The sequence below is a fragment of the Prionailurus viverrinus genome, chromosome B1, assembly GCF_022837055.1.
Source record: "Prionailurus viverrinus isolate Anna chromosome B1, UM_Priviv_1.0, whole genome shotgun sequence".
NCBI lineage: Eukaryota > Metazoa > Chordata > Mammalia > Carnivora > Felidae > Prionailurus > Prionailurus viverrinus.
Genome location: NC_062564.1, coordinates 25547301 through 25571253, shown reverse-complemented (window position 1 = coordinate 25571253; position 23953 = coordinate 25547301). Strand labels below are relative to the sequence as shown.

General features: G+C 40.2%; 1 protein-coding gene across 5 annotated transcripts in view; it reads left to right on the top strand.

Annotated features, from left to right (window-relative positions):
• The window catches only part of TRMT9B (tRNA methyltransferase 9B (putative)), a 75828-nt gene that overhangs the window by 30846 nt on the left and 21029 nt on the right, over positions 1-23953 (top strand). For 4 of the 5 annotated variants that reach the window (XR_007151763.1, XM_047857155.1, XM_047857152.1 and 1 more), the window contains exon 2: positions 13307-13506. The gene's annotated coding sequence lies outside the window, so the exon portion shown is untranslated. The remainder of the gene's footprint in view (positions 1-13306; positions 13507-23953) is intronic. The other variant, XM_047857154.1, reaches the window with a different exon arrangement.

The following is a 23953-nucleotide window of genomic DNA, read 5'->3' as shown; positions in this document are numbered from 1 at the left end:
CTGCACTGCCTTCCCCAGTGGCTGCACCGGTTTGCATTCCGACCAACAGTGCAAAGTAGTTCCTTTTTCTCCACATTTTCCTCAACACCTGTTGTTTCTTGTTTTGTTAATTTTAGCCATTCTGACAGGTATGAAGTGATAGCTCATTATAGTTTTGATTTGCATTTTCCTGATGATGAGTGGGTGTTCAGCATCTTTTCATGTGTCTGTTGGTGATGTGTATGTCTTCTTTGGAGAAGTGTCTGTTCAGGTCTTCAGCCCATTTTTAAATTGGATTATTTGTTTTTGGAGGTGGGGTTAGGGCTAGAGTCAGTAGGGTTAGGGTGTGGGAATGCATAAGTCCTTTTTATATTTTGGATACTAACCCTTTATCTGATATGTCATTTGCAATTATCTTCTCCCATCAGTAGGCTGCCTTTTAGTTTTGTTGATCATTTCCTTTGCTGAGCAGAAGCTGTTTGATTTTGACGAAGTCCCAATAGTTTATTTTTACTTTTGTTTCCCTTGCCTCAGGGGATAGATCTAGAAAAATCTTGCTATGGCTGATGTCAGATAAATTACTGCCCGTGCTCTGTTCCCAGAGTTTTATGGTCTCAGGTCTCACATTTCAGTCCTTAATCATTTTAAGTTTAATTTTGTGTATGGTGTAAGAAAGTGCTCCAGTTATATTATGTTGCATGTAGCTGTCCAGTTTTCCCACCACCATTTGTTGAAGAGACTGTCTTTTTCCATTGGTTGTTCTTTCCACCTTTGTTGAAGACTAATTGGCCATAGAATTGTGGGTTTATTTCTGGATATTCTCTTCACTATTTATTTTGTGCCAGTGCTATACAGTTTTGATTGCTACAGCTCTGTAATAGAGCTTGAAGTCTGGAGTTGTGATACCTCCAGCTGTGCTTTTCTTTTTCAAAATTACTTTGGCCGTTCAGGGTCTTTTGTGGTTCGACACAAATTTTAAGATTGTTTTAGCTCTGTGCAAAATGCTTATTGGTATTTTGATAGAGAATGCATTAAATCTGTAGAAAGATATTTTAACAATATTTGTTCTTCCAATCCATGAGCATGGAATGTCTTTCCATCTCTTTGTGTCGTCTTCAATTTCTTTCATCAGTGTTTTATAGTTTTCAGAGTACAGGTCTTTCACCTGTTTGTTCCTAGGTATTTTATTGCTTTTGGTGCAATTGTAAGTGGGACGGTTTTCTTAATTTCTCTTTCTGCTGCTTCATTATTAATGTAGAGAAATTCGACAGATTTCTGCACATTGATTTTGTATCGTGAGACTTTACTGAATTCACTTATCAACTTTGGTAAATTATTCGGTGTAGTCTTTAGGGTTTTCTATATAGAGTATCATGTCATCTGCAAATACTGGAGGTTTGACTTCTTTACCAATTTGGATGCCTTTTATTTCTTTTTCTTGTCTGATTGCTGTGGCTAGGACTCTCTCCTGTACTATGTTGGATAACAGTGGTGAGAATGGACATCCTTGTCTTGTTCCTCACCTTAGGGGGAAAGTTATCAGTTTTTCCCCTTGAGGATGATGTTTGCTGTGGGTTTTTCATATGCGGCCTTTATTATGTCCTCTTATAGTTGTATTTTTGTGGTGTTGGTTGTTATTTCTCCTATTTCATTTATAATTTTACTTCTTTGAATCTTTTCTCTGTTTTTTGATGAGTCTGGCTAGAGGTTTATGAATTTAGTTTATCTCTTCAACGAACCAGCTCCTGGTTTCCTTTATCTGTTCTACTCTGTGTTTTTTTTGTTTTGTTTTTATTTTCTATATTATTTATTTCTGCCTTAATCTTTATTATTTCCATCCTTCTGCTGGTTTTGGGTTGTTTGTTGTTCTTTTCCCAGATGCTTTAAGTGTAAGGTTAGGTTGTTTATATTGAGATATGTTCCCTCTAAAACTACTTTATTGAGCACTTTTATCATGAATGGATGTTGCACTTTTTCAAATTTTTTTTTCTGCATCTATTGAAATGATCATATGGCTTTTTGTCTTTTCTCTTATTGATGTGATGTCTCATGTTGATTGATTTGCAAATATTGATTTATACCAGGAATAAATCCCACTTGGTCGTGAATGCCTTTTTAAAATGTATTGTTGGGGGCGCCTGGGTGGCGCAGTCGGTTAAGCGTCCGACTTCAGCCAGGTCACGATCTCGCGGTCCATGAGTTCGAGCCCCGCGTCAGGCTCTGGGCTGATGGCTCAGAGCCTGGAGCCTGTTTCCGATTCTGTGTCTCCCTCTCTCTCTGCCCCTCCCCCGTTCATGCTCTGTCTCTCTCTGTCCCAAAAATAAATAAACGTTGAAAAAAAAAATTAAAAAAAAAATGTATTGTTGGATATGGTTTGCCAGTATTTTGCTGAGGACTTTTGTTGTCTATGTTCATCAAAGATATTGGCCTGTAAATCTCTTTTTTCCTGGTGTCTTTATCTGGCTTTGGTATTAGGGTAATGCTGGCCTCATAGAATGAATTTGGAAGTTTTCCTTTCTCTTCTCTTTTTGGAATAGTTTAAGAAGAATAGGTATTAACTCTTCTTTAAATGTTTGGTAGAGTTGGCCTGTGAAACTGTTTGGTCCTGGACTTTTGTTCATTTGAAGTTTTTTGATTATTGATTCAATCTCCTTGTTGGTAATCAGTATATTCAAATTCATTGTTTAGTAGCATATTATTTAGCCTTCATGTATTTGGGTACTTTCCAGACTTTCTCTTGTGGTTGATTTCTAGTTTCATAGTGTTGTGGCTGTAAAATATTCATGGTTTGACTTCAGTCTTCTTGGATTTGTTGAGACTGTTTTGTGGCCTGCCATGTAAACTATTCTGGAGAATGTTTCGTGTGCCCTTGAAATGTGTATTCTGCTGTTTTAGAATGGAATGTTCTGAATATATCTATTACATTCACCTGGTCCAATCTATCAAAGTCACTGTTTCTTTATTGATTTTCTGTTTTGATGTTCCATTAATATAAATGGGGGTGTTAAAGTCCCCTACTATTATTGCATTACCATTGATTACTTCCTTGTGTGTTATTAGCTGCTTTATGTATCTGGATGGTCCCATGTTGGATGAATATTTACAATTGTTATATCTTCTTGTTGGTTTGTCCCCTTTATTATTATATAGTGTTCTTTGTCTCATTTCAGTCTTTGTTTTAAAATCGATTTTGTCTGATATAGGTATTGCTACTCTGGTTTTCTTTGGACATCCATTTGTATGATAAATGTTTCTCCACCCCTCACTTTCAATCTGCAGGTGTCTTTAGGTCTAAAATGAGTTGTCTGTAGGAGGCATATAGATAGGTCTCATTTTTTATCCATTCTTTCACCCTGTGTCTTTGGATTGGAGCATTTAGTCCATTTCCATTCAAGGTTATTATTTTATTACTTGTTTTGTCGTTATTTCTGAAGTTTTTCTCTGATCCTTTCTTCCCCTTTTTTCATGGTTTGCTGGTTTTCTTTAGTGATAGATTTGTCTTTATTCTTTGCTGGTTTTCTTTAGTAATAGATTTGTCTTTAGTGATAGATTTGTCTTTATGGTTGCTGATTTTTGATTTGTGGTTACCATTAAATTTCTATATAACCTCTTTGGCATGTAGCAGTCTGCATCAAGTTGATGGTTGTTTAAGTTTGAATCCATTCTTTTCTCCTTTCCTCTCCAGATTTTAGGTATATGGTTTCATATTTTACATCTTTTATTTTGCTGGTTCCTTGACTGATTTTTTACAGAAATATACATTTTCATTGCTTTTGCTTTTCCTCCTTTTATATGTCAGTTTTGGTCTTCCCTTTCCACTGAGAGTTCCCTTTAATATTTCTGATAAGGTTGCTTTAGTAGTCATGAACTCCTTTAGGTCTTGTTTGTCTGGGAAACTCTTTATCTCTCCTTCTATTCTGAGTGATAGCCTTTTTGGATAGGTACTTGGCTGCAGGTTTTTACTATTCCGCACTTTGACTATATCATGCCACTTCCTTCTGGCCTGCCAGGTTTCTGCTGAAAAAACTGCTAGTTTTCCCTTGTAAATGTCTTCTTTTGTATTGTTGCTTTTATTTTTTTTTCTTTATCACTACATTTTACCTTTTTAATTACAATGTGTCTTAATGTGTATCTGCTTTTCTTGATTTTTTGTGGGGGGGGGGGTTCTCTGTGCCTTTGGATCTGTATGTCTGTTTCCTTCCCCAGATGAGGGAAGTTTTCACCTATGATGTTTTCAAATACATTGTCTCCCTCTTTCTCTTTTTCTTCTGGGATCCCTATAATAGGAATGTTATTACATTTGATGGAGTCACTGAATTCCCTAAGTCTATTCTTGTTTTGCTAATTCTTTTTTCTCTCTTTTGTTCAGCTTGATTACTTTCCATTACCCTGTCTTCCAGATCATTAATTTGTTCCTCTTCTTCTTCCAGCCTGCCATTCATTCCATCAAGCCTGTTTCTTGTTTTGTTTATTGAACCCGTTCTCTGCTGTGTTATTCTTAATCTCTGTGTGAAGGGTCTCACCAATGTCTTCCACTCTTTTCTCAAGTCCACTGAGTACCTTTCTGATCATTACTTTAGATTTCCGAAGGAGACTTTCAAATTCCAATAAAATTTTGTCGTTTCTCTTGTTGAAATACTTAAATGGTTCCTCATTATGTTCAGGACAAAATCCAGACTCCCTAGAATGCTAAACTAAGACCTATGAGATCTGACTGCTACCTACTCTTCCAGCCCCTCCTGTCCTTTCTCCTTTCCCCAAGATGGAGAGTTAAGAGTGTGAACTCTGGAATCTAACTTTCTAGGTTGAGATCCTGGCTCTGCCACTTACTGGCACAGTAACTTTGGAAAGTCACTAATATTCTCTGTGCCTTGGTTTTCTTACTGTAAAATGGGGGACATACTAGTTCCTGTTTCATATAGTTATTGGGTAGATTCTTTTTTTTTTTTTAACTGACTAAGGCACCCAGGTGCCCCTTTACAATTTTTTAATTTTTATTTTTTTTCAATATATGAAATTTATTGTCAGATTGTTTTCCATACAACACCCAGTGATCATCCCAAAAGGTGCCCTCCTCAATACCCATCACCCACCCTCCCCTCCCTCCCACCCCATCAACCCTCAGTTTGTTCTCAGTTTTTAAGAGTCTCTTATGCTTTGGCTCTCTCCCACTCTAACCTCTTTTTTTTTTCCCTTCCCCTCCCCCATGGGTTTCTGTTAAGTTTCTCAGGATCCACATAAGAGTGAAACCATATGGTATCTGTCTTTCTCTGTATGGCTTATTTCACTTAGCATCACACTCTCCAGTTCCATCCACGTTGCTACAAAGGGCCATATTTCATTCTTTCTCATTGCCACGTAGTACTCCATTGTGTATATAAACCACAATTTCTTTAGCCATTCATCAGTTGACGGACATCTAGGCTTTTTCCATAATTTGGCTATTGTTGAGAGTGCTGCTATAAACATTGGGGTACAAGTGCCCCTATGCATCAGTACTCTTGTATCCCTTGGGTAAATTCCTAGCAGTGCTATTGCTGGGTCATAGGGTAGGTCTACTTTTCATTTTTTGAGGAACCTCCACACTGTTTTCCAGAGTGGCTGCACCAATTTGCATTCCCACCAACAGTGCAAGAGGCTTCCCGTTTCTCCACATCCTCTCCAGCATCTATAGTCTTCTGATTTGTTCATTTTGGCCACTCTGACTGGCATGAGGTGATATCTGAGTGTGGTTTTGGTTTGTATTTCCCTGATGAGGAGCGTCGTTGAGCATCTTTTCATGCGCCTGTTGGCCATCCGGATGTCTTCCTTAGAGAAGTGTCTATTCATGTTTTCTGCCCATTTCTTCACTGGATTATTTGTTTTTCGGGTGTGGAGTTTGGTGAGCTCTTTATAGATTTTGGATACTAGCCCTTTGTCCGATATGTCATTTGCGAATATCTTTTCCCATTCCGTTGGTTGCCTTTTAGTTTTGTTGGTTGTTTTCTTTGCTGTGCAGAAGCTTTTTATCTTCATAAGGTCCCAGTAATTCATTTTTGCTTTTAATTCCCTTGCCTTTGGGGATGTGTCAAGTAAGAGATTGCTACGGCTGAGGTCAGAGTGGTCTTTTCCTGCTTTCTCCTCTATGGTTTTGATAGTTTCCTGTCTTACATTCAGGTCCTTTATCCATTTTGAGTTTATTTTTGTGAATGGTGTGAGAAAGTGGTCTAGTTCAATCTTCTACATGTTGCTGTCCAGTTCTCCCAGCACCATTTGTTAAAGAGACTGTCTTTTTTCCATTGGATATTCTTTCCTGCTTTGTCAAAGATTAGTTGGCCATACATTTGTGGGTCTAGTTCTGGGGTTTCTATTCTATTCCATTGGTCTATATGTCTGTTTTTGTACAAATACCATGGTGTCTTGATGATTACAGCTTTGTAGTAGAGGCTAAAGTCTGGGACTGTGATGCCTGCTGCTTTGGTCTTCTTCAAAATTACTTCGGCTATTCGGGGCCTTTTGTGGTTCCATATGAATTTTAGGATTGCTTGTTCTAGTTTCGAGAAGAATGCTGGTGCAATTTTGATTGGGATTGCATTGAATGTGTAGATAGCTTTGGGTAGTATTGACATTTTGACAATATTCATTCTTCCAATCCATGAGAACAGAATGTTTTTCTATTTCTTTATATATCTTCTTCAATTTCCTTCATAAACTTTCTATAGTTTTCAGCATACAGATCTGTTACATCTTTGGTTAGATTTATCCCTAGGTATTTTATGCTTCTTGGTGCAATTGTGAATGGGATCAGTTCCTTTATTTGTCTTTCTGTTGCTTCATTATAGCGTATAAGAATGCCCACTGATTTCTGTACATTGATTTTGTATCCTGCAACTTTGCTGAATTCATGTATCAGTTCTAGCAGACTTTTGGTGGAGTCTATCGGATTTTCCATGTATAGTATCATGTCATCTGCAAAAAGTGAAAGCTTAACTTCATCTTTGCCAATTTTGATGCCTTTGATTTCCTTTTGTTGTCTGATTGCCGATGCTAGCACTTCCAACACTATGTTAAACAACAGCGGTGAGAGTGGACATCCTTGTCGTGTTCATGACCTCGGGGGGAAAGCTCTCAGTTTTTCCCCATTGAGGATGATGTTAGCTGTGGGCTTTTCATAAATGGCTTTTATGATGTTTAAGTATGTTCCTTCTATCCCGACTTTCTGAAGGGTTTTTATATTAAGAAAGGGTGCTGAATTTTGTCAAATGCCTTTTCTGCATTGATTGACAGGATCATATGGTTCTTTTCTTTTATTAATGTGATGTATCACGTTGATTGATTCGCGAATGTTGAACCAGCCCTGCATCCCAGGAATGAATCCCACTTGATCATGGTGAATAATTCTTTTTATATGCTGTTGAATTCGATTTGCTAGTATCTTGTTGAGAATTTTTGCATCCATATTCATCAGGGATATTGGCCTGTAGTTCTTTTTTCACTGGGTCTCTGTCTGGTTTAGGAATCAAATACTGGCTTCATAGAATGAGTCTGGAAGTTTTCCTTCCCTTTCTATTTCTTGGAATAGCTTGAGAAGGATAGGTATTATCTCTGCTTTAAACGTCTGGTAGAACTCCCCTGGGAAGCCATCTGGTCCTGGACTCTTATTTGTTGGGAGATTTTTGATAACCGATTCAATTTCTTCGCTGCTTATGGGTCTGTTCAAACTTTCTATTTCCTCCTGAGTTTTGGAAGTGTGTGTGTGTTTAGGAATTTGTCCATTTCTTCCAGGTTGTCCAGTTTGTTGGCATATAATTTTTCATAGTATTCCCTGATAATTGTTTGTATCTCTGAGGGATTGGTTGTCATAATTCCATTTTCATTCATGGATTTTATTTGGGTCATCTCCCTTTTCTTTTTGAGAAGCCTGGCTAGAGGTTTATCAATTTTGTTTATTTTTTCAAAAAACCAACTCTTGATTTCGTTGATCTGCTCTACAGTTTTTTTAGATTCTATATTGTTTATTTCTGCTCTGATCTTTATTATTTCTCTTCTTCTGCTGGGTTTAGGCTGTCTTTGCTGTTCTGCTTCTATTTCCTTTAGGTGTGCTGTTAGATTTTGTATTTGGGATTTTTCTTGTTTCTTGAGATAGGCCTGGATTGCAATGTATTTTCCTCTCAGGACTGCCTTTGCTGCATCCCAAAGCATTTGGATTGTTGTATTTTCATTTTCGTTTGTTTCCATTTATTTTTTAATTTCTTCTCTAATTGCCTGGTTGACCCACTCATTCTTTAGTAGGGTGCTCTTTAACCTCCATGCTTTTGGAGGTTTTCCAGACTTTTTCCTGTGGTTGATTTCAAGCTTCATAGCATTGTGGTCTGAAAGTATGCATGGTATGATTTCAATTCTTTTATACTTATGAAAGGCTGTTTTGTGACCCAGTATGTGATCTATCTTGGAGAATGTCCCATGTGCACTTGAGAAGAAAGTATATTCTGTTGCTTTGGGATGCAGAGTTCTAAATATACCTGTCAAGTCCATCTGATCCAATGTCTCATTCAGGGCCCTTGTTTCTTTATTGACCGTATGTCTAGATGATCTATCCATTATTGTAAGTGGAGTGTTAAAGTCCCCTGCAATTACCACATTCTTATCAATAAGGTTGCTTATGTTTATGGGTAATTGTTTTATATATTTGGGGGCTCCCGTATTCGGCGCATAGACATTTATAATTGTTAGCTCTTCCTGATGGATAGACCTGTAATTAGTATATAATGCCCTTCTTCATCTCTTGTTACAGCCTTTAATTTAAAGTCTAGTTTGTCTGATATAAGTATGGCTACTCCAGCTTTCTTTTGACTTCCAGTAGCATGATAAATAGTTCTCCATCCCCTCACTCTCAACCTGAAGGTGTCCTCAGGTCTAAAATGAGTCTCTTGTAGACAGCAAATAGATGGGTCTTGTTTTCTTTTATCCATTCTGATACCCTATGTCTTTTGGTTGGCGCATTTAGTCCATTTACATTCAGTATTATTATTGAAAGATACGGGTTTAGAGTCATTGTGATGTCTGTATGTTTTATGTTTGTAGCGATGTCTCTGGGACTTTGTCTCACAGGATCCCCCTTAGGATCTCTTGTAGGGCTGGTTTAGTGGTGATGAATTCCTTCAGTTTTTGTTTGTTTGGGAAGACCTTTATCTCTCCTTCTATTCTAAATGACAGACTTGCTGGATAAAGGATTCTCGGCTGCATATTTTTTCTGTTCATCACATGGAAGATCTCCTGCCATTCCTTTCTGGCCTGCCAAGTTTCAGAAGAAAGATCAGTCACGAGTCTTATAGGTCTCCCTTTATATGTTAGGGCACGTTTATCCCTCGCTGCTTTCAGAATTTTCTCTTTGTCCTTGTATTTTGCCAGTTTCACTATGATATGTCGTGCAGAAGATCGATTCAAGTTACGTCTGAAGGGAGTTCTCTGTGCCTCTTGGATTTCAATGCCTTTTTCCTTCCCCAGATATGGGAAGTTCTCAGCTATGATTTCTTCAAGTACACCTTCAGCATCTTTCCCTCTCTCTTCCTCCTCTGGAATACCAATTATGCATAGATTATTTCTCTGTAGTGCATCTCTTAGTTCTCTAATTTTCCCCTCATACTCCTGGATATTTTTTTCTCTCTTTTTCTCAGCTTCCTCTTTTTCCATAATTTTATGTTCTAGTTCACCTATTCTCTCCTCTGCCTCTTCAATCCGAGCTGTGGTCGTTTCCATTTTATTTTGCAGCTCGTTTATAGCATTTTTTAGCTCCTCCTGACTATTCCTTAGTTCCTTGATCTCTGTAGCAATAGATTCTGTGCTGTCCTCTATACTGTTTTCAAGCCCAGCGATTAATTTTATGACTATTATTCTAAATTCACTTTCTGTTATATTGTTTAAATCCTTTTTGATCAGTTCATTAGCTGTTGTTATTTTCTGGAGATTCTTTTGAGGGGAATTCTTCCGTTTGGTCATTTTGGATAGTCCCTGGAGTGGTGCGGGACTGTGGGGCACTTCCCCTGTGCTGTCTTGAATAACTTGCGTTGGTGGGCGGGGCCGCAGTCAGACCTGATGTCTGCCCCCTGCCCACCGCTGGGGCCACAGACTGGTGTGTACGTTCTCTTCTCCTCTCCTAGGGGCAGGATTCACTGTGGGGTGGTGTGGCCCGTCTGGGCTACTTGCACACTGCCAGGCTTGTGGTGCTGGGGATCTGGCGTACTAGCTGGGGTGGGTAGGCAAGGTGCAAGGTGGGGGGGGGGGCAGGCTTAGCTCGCTTCTCCTTAGGTGATCCACTTCAGGAGGGGCCCGGTGGCGGCCGGAGGGAGTCAAACCCGCCGCCGGAGGGGTGGCTCCACAGAAGCACAGCGTTGGGTGTTTGCACGGTGCGAGCAAGTTCCCTGGCAGGAACTGGTTCCCTTTGGGATTTGGGCTGGGGGATAGGCGAGGGAGATGGCGCTGGCGAGTGCCTTTGTTCCCCGCCAAGCCAAGCTCTGTCGTCCGGGGCTCAACAACTCTCCCTCCTGTTGTCCTCCAGCCCTCCTGTTCTCTGAGCAGAGCTGTTAGCTTATAACCTTCCAGATGTCAAGTCCCGCTTGCTGTCAGAACACACTCCGTCTGGCACCTCCGCTTTTGCCAGCCAGACTTGGGGGCTCTGCTTGGCCGGCGGGCTGCCCCTCTGCCCCGGCTCCCTGCCGCCAGTCCGTGGAGCGTGCACCGCCTCGCCGCCCTTCCTACCCTCTTCCGTGGGCCTCTCGTCTGCGCCTGGCTCCGGAGACTCCGTTCTGCTAGTCTTCTGGCAGTTTTCTGGGTTATTTAGGCAGGTGTAGGTGGAATCTAAGTGACCAGCAGGACGTGGTGAGCCCAGCGTCCTCCTACGCCGCCATCTTCCTTATTGGGTAGATTCTAAAAGTTAACGTAGGTTATATGCTTAAAACAGCCTGGATGATAGTAAATTATGAATGCGTGTGTGTGTGTGCGTGTCTTGCTATTATTAATTTACTTGAAGTTCATCAAAGAGAGTGTAATAGGTCTTGTTTCTTTTTTGCATATGCTGTTTTCTATGCCTAGAATCACCCAGTCCCCCTTTATCTGACTTACCCTCTCTCTTCTGAACTCCTGCTCTGATGCCAGCCTTTCAAGGGAACCCTCACTGTCTGCCCCTGCTCCAGGCTGGACGAGTTACCTGTCCTATGTGCTCCTATAGTACCTGGATCATAATATTCATTACACCAGATATGGGACCAAGGCATTTGTGGTTTTGAAGAATTTTAAGTTACCTAAAGGGCTATGATGTTTAGTAATTTGTAGTGGGGTTAATTATATACATCATAAGACTATTAGGATTAAATAAGTTACAACATACGTTTGGGGATTCAGAAGCTCTCAGGATATATCCATTCCCAAAGTCAAGTTTCTACCATATTTTAGTTTTCTATTTCTTTGTATTGTTTCTCATATTAAATTTTGGGTTCCTGAATGGACAGATTGTTTTATCTCTATCCCTAGTGCCTTATATGTACAAGAAACTTAACTAATATTTGCTGAGTGAATGTGTAAAAGAATGAATTTTTATGTATCTCAAAACTGACTTGGCCCTTAAGCCATAATTTTGAGGTGCTGAGCCATTTCCCCAGGGAAGAGCACGCATGGCTAACTGCAAAATTTCAGAAGGTTTGAGTTACAAACCTTTGCCCTAGAAGATAGTTTCCTATTTATTCAGGAAAAAAGGAGAAGATAATACATTTTTTAATACTAACTACTCTAGAGATAGATGGCTAATATAGTTAAAGGACTCATCTGAATTCAACATTTTAAACGGAATATACTAACCTCTTTTGTCTTTGCCCAGCAACTTCTTGGAGAAGATAAAATAATTCACACATTTTCAACAGAAGCAGATTTGGATCATAATTTAGTAAACGTGAGGAAAGTCAGTTATATGTATAGGTGTTGGAAGGATGATTTGGGCATAGAGAAATCTTCCCCACCCCTGCTCCCACCCAAGTAGTTAACAGATGCCTTCTGCACTGTCTACAATTCCTTTCGTTAGCTACTTTTACTGACCCATCTTCAGTGGTGTATCTGAGAGGGTTAGTTCATTTAGGCACTAATGCCTGAAGGAAAGGCATAGCCAGCCAAGTTGGCTGATGACAATGGAGTTCTTAGGTCAGGACATGGAAGGGTGAATCCTAGCAGAGAGCATTTATTTTGGGGACCCGCATGAGGGCTCGGTAAACAAACGTCATCTCCTTTAGGATAAAGGTAGGCTTTAAAACCGCATGAGAAAAGATGAGATCCTTTGATTAATAGCTCTTTCAAGACCCTTCTTAAATGTTCTTCCTAAAAGTCAGGCTTTGTGGTTCTTGGTGGCACAGAGCATATACCTGATATGACTGAGAGATGACTGTGGCTTAAATGTATAGGCATATTCTGAAGACCCAGAAGCTTTCCAGAGCACATCCCGATCAGTGATAATTAGATCCGGACCAAGATTGGGGTGGAGTGGAGAGCAGGGGGAGGTTGGGGGAAGCCACATGCATGCCCCACCCCCCACCATCCTGAGAATCACTGTATATAAGAGGTGCAGCGTGTGGTAGTGAGGTATTCACACAAAGAATACGAAGACTAGGGAAAATGGTGGAGAACTGTGAGCTACATTAAGGTCCATTTGCTTCATTTACAGATAAGGAATCCGGCCCGAGGTATTACAGAATTGGCTTTTCTGCCACACCAGGCATCTCTCCAGACCTTATTTTATACCCCAAGACTTAATACATTGCAAAATGCTTTTTGGCATACAAGGTCCTTTTTTTTCTTTTTTTTTTTTTTAAGTAACTAAGTCTTCTGATGGGTTTCATGACAGACCCACTGTACTATATACTATGAAAAAAGAAAAATAAATGGGAACAACGAAGAATAGGAGTAATTCTTAAAGTGATGCGGAAGTAGCTGGTATTCTGAACAAATACTGAGCAAACAGTACTGGAATGATTTAATGCAGTTTAGTAATACTGTCTGAAATAGTATCCATTTCATTAAGCCATGGGATTCAGAGTTGACTCTCCAGGCTGGTAATTTTTCTAGGAACCAGATGAAATCATTCCATGTAATTTGGGGAGACAGTACTGTATATTTTATAGAGAGCTTAGGAATTAATTCAGAAACTGCTCTTACAGTTCTGGCATACTCCATGTATGAACAGTTCTTTCTAATCCCATCTTCCCTGGGTAGTTTATGTGGAGGTCAAGAGGTCACCCTGGGCTGTAGCTGGTTCAATATTTTTGTTACGTAAAACGACATTCAGTATTTGTGTTTTTCCTAATAGGGCTTGTGTTCACTTGAACGACTCATGCAGAATTGCTTCATCGCGTGAAGGACCTGGCTGTTTGATTTCCCTCCTACTACTTTTCCTTTACATCACACACCGAGAAAGTCACGAGCAAAAATTGTCACTCTCTGAGGGTAGAAACTACCATGATTCACAAAGACAAGAAGTAAGTTTCCTGTCATCACAAGATGACTCAGGTTAGTAGCTTTTGTTATTGCAATTCAAATAACATGAGGGTGTAGGGCACTATGCAAACCTAATTAGGCCCCGTGTCTCTACTTTTAAATTTATGATGATGTGATATAAAGGAAGCTGGAGTTTATTTTTGCACTAGGCAATAAAAACCAGTTTGAAAATAGTTGTACAGGGTAAGTTAAAATTGCAAGAATATATTTAGTATTTTTTTTAGAGAGGAAAATGCTTTTCTCATAAAGAGCATTATTAAATGATCATTTTTATCATAGAAAAGTTTGCAAGCTGTACTTGGAGGTAATATGTAGATGTTAAGTTTTAAGGATTGTGGATTAAAAGGTTAAAAAAAACAAACCACAAACACTCATGTATTTTTTTATAATCAAGTCTTTGAACTGTCCTGACCAACTTGTGTTGTTGTGTTAGAATTGCAGTTTGAGGGGCGCCTGGGTGACTCAGTCGGTTAAGCAGCCGACTTCGGCTCAGGTCATGATCTCGCAGTCCGTGAGTTCGAGCCCCGCATCGGCTCTGTGCTGACAGCTCAGAGCCTGGAGCCTGTTTCAGATTCTGTGTCTCCCTCTCTCTGACCCTCCCCCGTTCATGCTCTCTGTCTCAAAAATAAATAAATATTAAAAAAAAAAAAAAAAGAGAATTGCAGTTTGAGTAGGTCTTTGAAATTTAAAGCAGCATTGTGTTCTCTTTTTTAATATTGTGTCTTCTGTGGGATTTAGAAATAGGAGAACAATTTAAATGCTTACGCTTGCTTTTAGTTACAAAAATGTGACTTCTGCATGCCTACGGTAGGTCTGTAAAACAAGGGTCTACCAGGACAGGAAATCCTGAAATACAAAACACAACTGGGAAAGCTCGGTCTTAGCCCTGTTTCCTCCCAGTGCCTGTTGACCCCTGCAGGGCATTTATGATTTTCGATCAAAGACTCGAGCACCTGTTTGTCTGGAGTAAAGTATTGTTTGTTGTCTTGCAGAAGGAGCGAAGGAAAGAGCTTAATGATACATTGATTCTACGGTTAATATTGAGTGTCTGCTCTGTGCTGAGCATTATCCCAAGCACTCTGTGATATACACAAGAGGTCATGTTCTAGTTCCTGCCTTCCAAGAGCTTCTAATCTAGTTGGGCACATGTACAAAGCTGAGAGTTCAGGATGGTATCAGGAGAAATGTCCTAAGAGTGACAGAGATAATAAATATGCAGAACACAGAAAGAGTGGGGGAGCTGGTTTATACCTATGGCTCTCCATGAAGTCTTTATGGAGGCGGAAAAAGCTTGCTAGACATTGAAGGCCAGGTAAGATTTTGGAAGGGGAAGGTGATAGAGCATTTCAGATGACAGAGAACAGTCTGTTGGCTTTAGCAAAGACCTGAACGAGGAGCTCTTTTAAGACCCACTCAGGGAAGGGCGAGTAGAGGTCTCTGGGTAGAATCTGAGAATTTGAGATATGGTAGCACCAAGATATAAGATCTGGGAACACAGACTGGGACCTGGTCATGGAGGGCTTTGAATGCCAGACTAAGGAGTGCAAGATTTTTCCTACAGAGAGCAGAGGCCCTGAAAAGTTTTCAACAGGGAGGGGATATTATTAAATGGCCATTATTAGAAAATTATCCAGCATTGGCATGAAACAGAGATTCTAAACTGCTTTTCTTGGGTTCATGGAGGGAAAACGACAAGCTGCAGCCATGAAGCCAGGAGTAACACATATGCTGGGTGGTCCCTGAAGTCACCTCTTACTACAAGAACACAAAGTGTCGCCAGCAAGTTAATGAGGAGGAGGGGTGCAACTCCCAGTGTTATGGACACCTGAGATGGGGGGGGGGGAGGCAAGGGGGACAGAGAGACCGGAAGGTTGTAACAGCAACTCATATACTAGGTTGTGGCAGAACAAAACAGAAAGGCAGGAGACGGCAAAGATGGCGGGACTACTGCACCCGTGATCTTCTCTTAGGCTATCATGGTTCCCACAGGACGCTGCTATCCCAGTGTCCCCAGTGCCCCAGGGCTCCGACAAGGGTCTCTGCATCTGTTTGTGGCAAGTCCTGTCGGAACACCGGTGAGCACGGTGCATCTCCTCCACTGTGGCACCCCGAGGTGCGTGTTGTGGTCGCAAAGACACGTTCAAGTCCGTAACGAAGTCTGTTGGCAGCAAACGTCAAAACAAACTCTCCCTCAGGCACGAAGGACGGATTTGTTGTGAGTGTATTGAATAGCTGATAGAAGAAAGAGCTGCAAACCAAACCTCAGGAAAGGCAGCCCTTGGAAGAAACCCCGAGGATCTTTCCTTTAGCCTTGTGCCCTAAGTGATTGGGCTCCGACTACCTCTTATCAGTGTCCCAGGGGAGAGAGAATGACTGTCCTAGATCGCATCACATGTCCACCCCTGGTGTATGTGACCAGTGGACCCCAGCATCACTTGGAATCTGAGAGAGGGGCAGTTTCTCAAAGGAAGAAAGGATAAGCAGAAGTTTTTAAAAGTATTTAACCTCTAGGGGCGCCTGGGTGGCTCAGTCAGTTGAGCATCTGACTTCGGCTCAGGTCACGATCTCGCGGTTCGTGGGTTCGAGCCCTGTGTGGGGCTCTGTGCTGACAGCTCAGAGCCTGGAGCCTGCTTCGGATTCTGTGTCTCCCTCTCTCTCTGCCCCTCCCCTGCTACTACTCTGTCTCTCACAAATAAATGAAACATTAAAAAAAAAGTATTTAACCTTCTAAAAGTTGTGGGATTTCAAATAATGGTCATAAGTTCATGGCTTCAGGCTTGGGGAGAAATCAGCTCTTTTGCAGAATCTCAGATTCCCAATATTATTTTTCCACAACTACCTCTGGCAGACCCTCAGCTCTTCCAAACTAAAGTTTTACTATTAAAAAACAGACAGACAAATAAACAAGTATTAACTAGAAAATTACCTCCAGCAATCCCTTCATGCTTTAGGGTCCACACATTAGTGTCCTTTCTCCCTCCCACTCTCCTTTTTTTTCCTTTGGTAGCAGTCCATTCTTCAAACACATCAAGTGGCCTGAAGCGATTTGATTTTTATGCCCTAGTGGTATTAGAAACAGGGCCTTAAGAAACATAGTGCCGTGCCCAGCTTTGGGTGATCTTTCAATTGATGCTTCTTGTAAGTGCACTTTAACTGAGTTCTAGGGTGGCGATCCCCACTTCTAGTGCACTCATTTGGGGAAGTGTTACTTTACATACAAGCAGGGCTCACGATTTCCTTTTTAACAATTTCCAGTTACACTGGAAATGAACATAATATATTAAACGCCAATGTAATACAATTCCAGACTTCTAGAGCAAGGGTTTTTAAGCTTCTTTGGCATTATTTTGAACGTTAATTTTTTAAAACAAGGGTCTAAGCAAATCTCAGTAACAAGTTGTCAGAGTCTAACTTCTATGATTAATGGTAATACATTCTATGAACAATAAATATTAGAATGTATTAACTTGGTTCTGAGCCCTAATTGAAATAGATATAAAATTAATAAAAACATAAAATTCCATATTCTATCTCTTCTTTCCTATTTTTGTTTTTAATTTTTTTTAACGTTTATTCATTTTCTGAGAGACAGAGAGAGACAGAGCATGAGCAGGAAAGGGGCAGAGAGAAGGAGACACAGAATCCGAAGCAGGCTCCAGGCTCTGAGCTGTCAGCACAAAGCCCGATGCGGGGCTCGAACTCACCAACTGAGTGATCGTGACCTGAGCTGAAGTCAGACGCTTAACCGACTGAGTCACCCAGGCACCCCTCTTCTTTCTTATTTTTATCCCTATAAAATTGGAACTCTTAGATCTTTGTCTACTTTTCCTCCTTTCCATGTCTTGATTCTTTTGTATTAACCTATAGGAAGCACACGGTCATCATTTGATATATATTTGTCTTCCTTTTTCTTCTCTTTTTCTCTTCCCCTAGTGTCTTTCTCCTTTTCCTTGTCATTCCGTGTTTCTCCTTTAAAAAGAAAAACTGTATTGGCACATATTTCTGGCTCCTTTCTTTGTTTTTGGGGAGAGCCCTGTTTCTTCTGTTACGTATGCGTTGTTCAGGAGATTAACTGTCCAAGTATCAGGCTCCAAATTGCTGTTTCCTTGGTTCCAAGGCTTATAAATATTGTGAAATCATTCAGAAAGATTTTATTCTCCAATAAGCTCAGCAGGTTTTTCCAATAAGTGTACTCACAGACAGCCACATAAACAACTGGCTAAACATTCCAGCTGATCGACATAGGAGTAATAAATCAGGGAATTTCAGTTTGTCCAAACATTTCTAACAAAGTACTGAAGTAGCTGAGAAGTATGCTAATGACTGACAGTCACAACAGGACGAGGTAATTAGAGAATGATGGTAAGTAAGAATAGGACCCACACACTGTTATAAGCTGAGGATAAGGCAGCATCTTTCCTGGATTCTTTACATAATTTCTGTTTCCATCCATTTATTGAGATCTCTAATCCTCATATATCAATTAGTTGTGACTTGGAGGCTGTAGCTAACATAATTCATCCTTAATTTCACATCGAATGTTTAGAGAAAGCTATTCAGTATCTAGTAAACACACGAATCTAATGTTGGTAAAATGAGTTTCTTTTCTTGAGTGGACCAATGGGGTCACTGACCTGCTGCCGTAATATCACATCTTTTCTAAGAGCAAATATACTTTTTTTCACTGGTTACTGGATAATCTGACATCAGACATCATCTTAAATTATTAAGAAATCCTCAGTTAATTTCCCTATACCGTCTCCATAAGGGTTGCCAGCAAGGTGTTTGTGAACCAGAATTATTGTGTGGGTTGTTGAGGTCATAGTGCTTGGGTTCACATCGCAAGCACTGGGTTTATCTGTGTTTCTTTAGGTCTTTTTTACGTTCTTCAATAAAGTTTATAATTTTATTCCAAGAAAAAAGAGAAAAGAAATCCTCAAATTTCTTCTGAGCTAAAAACGCGCTCCGCAGTTTTTTGTACATACTATTACATAATCTAATTTCATGGGGATACTGCCTTGAAATAAAATCCCCACTCATCTTTGAACCTAGTGATCTCCAGTTTCTAGGTGTCCCCAAGAAGGCACTAAATGAATGGCATTCATTCATCCTGGGAGTGGCAGGACACAGCTGAGAAAGAATACTCTGCTCAGCTTTGAGTTTTAAAATGCTTTAAAGTACATAGTAAGACAACCGTCTGAAAGTGAAAGGGTTTTCTTAAATTGAAATATAGACAAAAGTACATGTAAGTGTACACAAAATAAGCACACTTGTGTAACCAGAACCCAGATCAAGAAATAGAATATTATCCGCACCCCAGGACAGTTCTCCCATGCTCCTTTGCAATTACTACATCTCCTGGTAACCATTATCCCACTTCTAATGGCAAAGATTAGTTTTACCTGGTTTTGTACTTTCCATAAATGGAATCCTACACTTGATACTCCTTGTGTCTTTCTCTTTTAACATTACATTTATGAGATTGATCCATCTCATTGCATATAGTCACAGACTTTCCATTCTTGTTGCTCTACAATATTTCATTTCATGAATCCATTACAATTTATTTGATCATTCTACTGATATTAGGCATACAGATAGTTTCCATGTTTGCGCTGTTTTGAAGAGTGCTATGTGGAAATTCTGTCTCTTGGTGAACATGTGTGTGCATTTCTTTTGGATATGTATACACATATATAAAGAGTAGAATCTCTGAGCCACAGGATATGCATAGGTTTGGCTTTGGTTGTCACTTGCCAAATAATCTTCCAAACAGGCTGACACAGTTTACACTTTTAGTAGCAGCATATTCTAATTCTGGCAGCCCCATGTTCTCACCAACACTTCATATTCTCATTTTTCTTCATATTAGCCATTCTCTCATGTAAGTGTCACACTGTGGTTTTTTCTGCAACTGCCTGTTATGAATGAAGATGAGAACTTTTTCATGTGTTTCCTGCCCATCTCCTGCCCACTGTGAAGTTCTGGGTGGGGGGAGGGTTGCCCATGTTTATATTGATTTATCGGTCTCTTGATTAATGATGTGGAAGAATTCTTTGTATTCTGGATACAAGTCCTTCGTCAGATGTACGTACTGTGACTATCTTCTCACATCCTGTGGGTTGAATTTTCACTCTCCTACTAATGTCTTAGTTTTAATATAGTCTAACTTATTTATTTTCCCTTTTATGGTTAGTGCTTTCAAGGACCTGTTCAAGAAATCTTAACCTACCTCAAGATTCTATAGATGTTCTCTCTCTTCTTCTAAAAGCTATATTGTTTTACCTCATAGCAAGAGGCTTTAATTCAGAAATATACTCAGTAGGTATTTTGAGATGGAATTAAATAAGAAAAACAAAAACAAGTGTGTTTTCCATTGAGCCAAAACATGGAACACTGACTGCAGAGAAAATAATGGTGCAGAAAGAAACTCAGGATAAAATGTAACAGAAGTTCCCGTCACAAACAAAAGACAAATCCCTTCTGGTGATTGGGCCATGAGTTTAGAGGCTATTACCTCAGTCTCTGAGCTGACTTTCCAGGAATGGTTACTATAGACACTGTTCTGACGATACGCAGCTATAGTGACTCCTCCCTAGGGACAAGGAGCCACTCCTGGGGATAAAACAAGGTCTCTCAGCGTTCCCTGTGTTCTCTGTAGGTCAAGTGCAATGTCTCATCTCCTTGATGAGATGCTAGGAAAATCTTTTCTCGTGAAGCCTTTTCAACTCCTCTGAATATTTTTACTGTTTATACATTTGTGTGGTACGTGTATAGTCTGACAACAATCGCTAGAAGTATTTCATCTTTTGGTGCTCACATCAAATCTCAAGGTTGCGTTTGGAATTGTGGGTATTGGACATATGTCTCAGTGTGCACCCATACATCCCGGTTTCTTTACCCAGAAACATGGCATTAAGAAAAATGAAAAGGTGGGAGGGATGGCTTACAGAGGGGCGCAAGGAAACTGTGTGGGTGATGGCTATATTCATTATCATAATTGTCTCATGGTGCCCAAGGTATGTCCATCTAAAACTTACCCAATTGCACACATTAAATATGTGCAGTTAGTCATATGTCAGTTGTACCTAAACTGTTAAAAATAAAATAAAAAAATATATAGTTTATTTGGCTGGAGTTTCATTTTCCATTTACTCATTAAATGTTGTTAGACCTGTTATATTTAAATCTAGTGCTAAGCAAAGATGTATATTTAACGTTGTTTCTTTAGTAGTTCAGAATCTGGTAGAGTTACTTAAGTCATTATAATACTTGGTAGACTATGAAACACATCGATTTAGGGATGAAGGAAATTACATTTATTTGAGAAGTTTGGAGAAAACCACAGGCAAAAGTCACTTCTTGGCTCACAATATTAAATTAAGTTTTAAAAAGTGGGATATAGTACTATATCCTGTTTTCTCCCAATTTTGTTACATCTATAGTAAAGAGGAAAATGTTAATGTTTATGAAGAAAAAAGTAGGATAGACTCACATAGTCACAAGGTCCCTTTTAATAGCATAGGATAGTCTTTGTTTTATCATTACTTATTCGGCATTTATGATGAGCTGTTTATTCCCCCCTTTTTTGGCTTAAAACACACATCATGTCTGTCCATCAAGAGAAATCGCTCGGGGTGGGGGCGGGGGGGGGTGTGTGTGTGTCCTACATCGCTATTTCCATAATTTTGCAGAGACACGGAAAAGGGTACTGGAGCTATAGGCCAGCTCATAAAGCTTCTCCCCAGGTGTAATCCACATCTTTTCTGATATTTAATGGTCAAAACAAGACACATGGCTTTGCCTGAATGAAGTTGAGTGGGGAAGTGCTATCCTGATCACATGCCCAGAACAGGACATCTAAACATGTGTGACTTCTTAATGATGACCCGGTGGCTAGAAGAATTGCTGATGTCCTTCTCTTTGGGAAGGGAAGGGAAATACATGGGAAATACATCAAGGCACTGACCTCTTTTGTTAGTTTCTTATCACTTTCTCTCCTCTCTTCCATTTTCTAAGGACTACAAACTAGAAGTAGAACAGAAAAAGAAAGCTCTTGGTAGAAGTAATGCTGAACTAGAGAGGACTCTTGTGCTGGCCAGGTCAGAAACCCAACAAGAGTAAGCACAAACGGGAACAGACTGACCCTGAGCTGGGTAGGAGGAGTAGCCCCCAGGACTGCAGGAACCAAAGTTTCCGGGAACAGAACCAGGATTTTATGCTTGCCATGATTCTTTTTCCCACCGCATTGGTCTCTCGTCTATTCACTTTGCCTCACTTCATTCTCTTCTACCTAAAGACAGATCTTTGCTATGTGGGGAAAGTTAGCCACTGGCAGCCCGACCTTCACATCTTTACAGCTCTGTAATGCCAGAGGTGGGGCCACTTGTTCTTTAGCTCCACAGGAGCTATCTCAAGGAAGGACTCTGATTGGCTCACCTTGCATCGCCTTGAACCAATGATTGTGTCCCGGGATAGAGATACCATGATTGGCCAGGCCTGGGTCCCCTGCTCATCCAGGGAGGACAAGATACAAATTATCGAAAGAAAGGGGGTTGTGACAAATAAAATAATAGCTACTCTAAAAGATATGCCTAGAGGGATCTTTTAAAATTATAAAACCAGGGGTGCCGGGGTGGCTCAGTTGGTTAAGCCTTGGACTTTTGATTTTGGCTAAGGTCATGATCTCACCGTCATTGGAGGACGCCCAGAGTCAGTCTCTGTACTGGGCATGGAGCCTGCTTAAGATTCTTTCTTTCTTTTTCTCCCTCCCTCCCTCTCTCTGCCCCTCCCTTACTCACATGTGTGCACTCTCTAGAAAAAATAAAAATTAAAATTAAAAAAATATTTTTAAATTGTAAATCCAATCATGTTACCTACCTCCCCCAACCCATCTACCAACTTAAAACTATTTTCTACTTTCCATTGCACTTAAAATAAAATCTCAATTAGTGCTTTGAATTTTCAGTGTATTACTACATCTGACTTCTCCTTACCTTTCAAATTATTTTCCCTTCTCTCATGACTCACCAACAAGGCATCAGCTAGCTACAAGGGCCTAGAATTTGACAGCCCACAGGTTAAAAAGCCTGGCTAAACCTAACCCTATCTCCCTAGCTTCACCCTGAACCCCACTCGTATTTTATAGTACCAACCTCACTAGCTTAATCACATGATCTAATCCACAAGGAATTTGCTTATATGCATAAAATTCATATGGAAAATATTGCAGGAAATTTAAATCCAGTGTTAAAAATGTCACCTTGGATAGCCCCAGCTCCACAAATCAGTTTCACAGCTAATCATTCTGCAGTATATACTCTTAACTGTAAAATACAATAAAAACAAAGTGGACTTATATTGTTCACACACTTTAAAAGAACTCCTTGTTTACGGTAGAGGCCAGGCAGTTTGGGAGAGGACGTAGTGAAAGGTCTCCAAGAGGTACTGTTCAGATACTACAAATTCTGATCTTGCAGGTAGAGCCAGATTGAAGATAATTGTGTTTATGTTGACTGCCAATTACCATGTGCAAGTAAAAGAAAGTAAAATGTATTTGTTTTAGGGTTCCTCCAAATTGTATTGCCGGATCTGATTCCTTGAGGGAAAAAAAAAATTTAAGCAGACGTAAGTCTACTGAGATGTTGATTAAAAAGAAAAGCGCTCAGTGTTTGGGTTTTTCTGGTGTGTAGGCAGTTATAGCCGGCCATATGTTTACTTTGTAAATTCCAGTTGAGGGTGCAATATAAGCTGTTTCAGTTTGGGTGGAAGTTTTGTCAGACCTCACAAATGAGATTTGTACTCTGTTAGGAGTTTGCCAGATTTTCTGCAGGGGCTGTGGGCAGCCCGTAGTAATTAAGGATAGTCTACTGCTCATTTGTTTTCTTAAGAGTCAATCCTGAAAAGCTCTTCCTTGCCATAGAATGGATGAGGGAATTGAAATAGCATCATTTGGTGATAATTATAGTAATAACTGTTTGGGGCAAGCATCACCAATGGATAGGATGCTACAACTGGTGGATGAGAGTATGAGAAACAGGGTATTTATGTTGTCTCAAAGTATCTCTCCACAAGATATTTCTTTCTTTCTTTTTTTAATGTTTATTTTGAGAAAGAGAGAGAGACAAGTAGGGAGGGGCAGAGAGAGAATCCCAAGCAGTCTCTGCTATCTCGGTGCAGAGCCCTATGTGGGGCTCAAACTCACGAACTGTGAGATCAATGACCTGAGCTGAAATCAAGAGTTGGATGCTTAACCGACTGAGCCACCCAGGCACCCCTCTCCACAAGAGATTTCTTAAATGCAAAGGAGGGTAAGAAGGGAGGTACTTTGCAATAACTAATCAGATACCATCTTGCTCAAGCGCTTTCTACTTTCCAGGGTGGGACTGGTGAGGGGGACGGAGGGTGGGGAGCGGGACACACAGGCTGTCTGCTGTCTAGAGACTGTACCCCTCTCTTG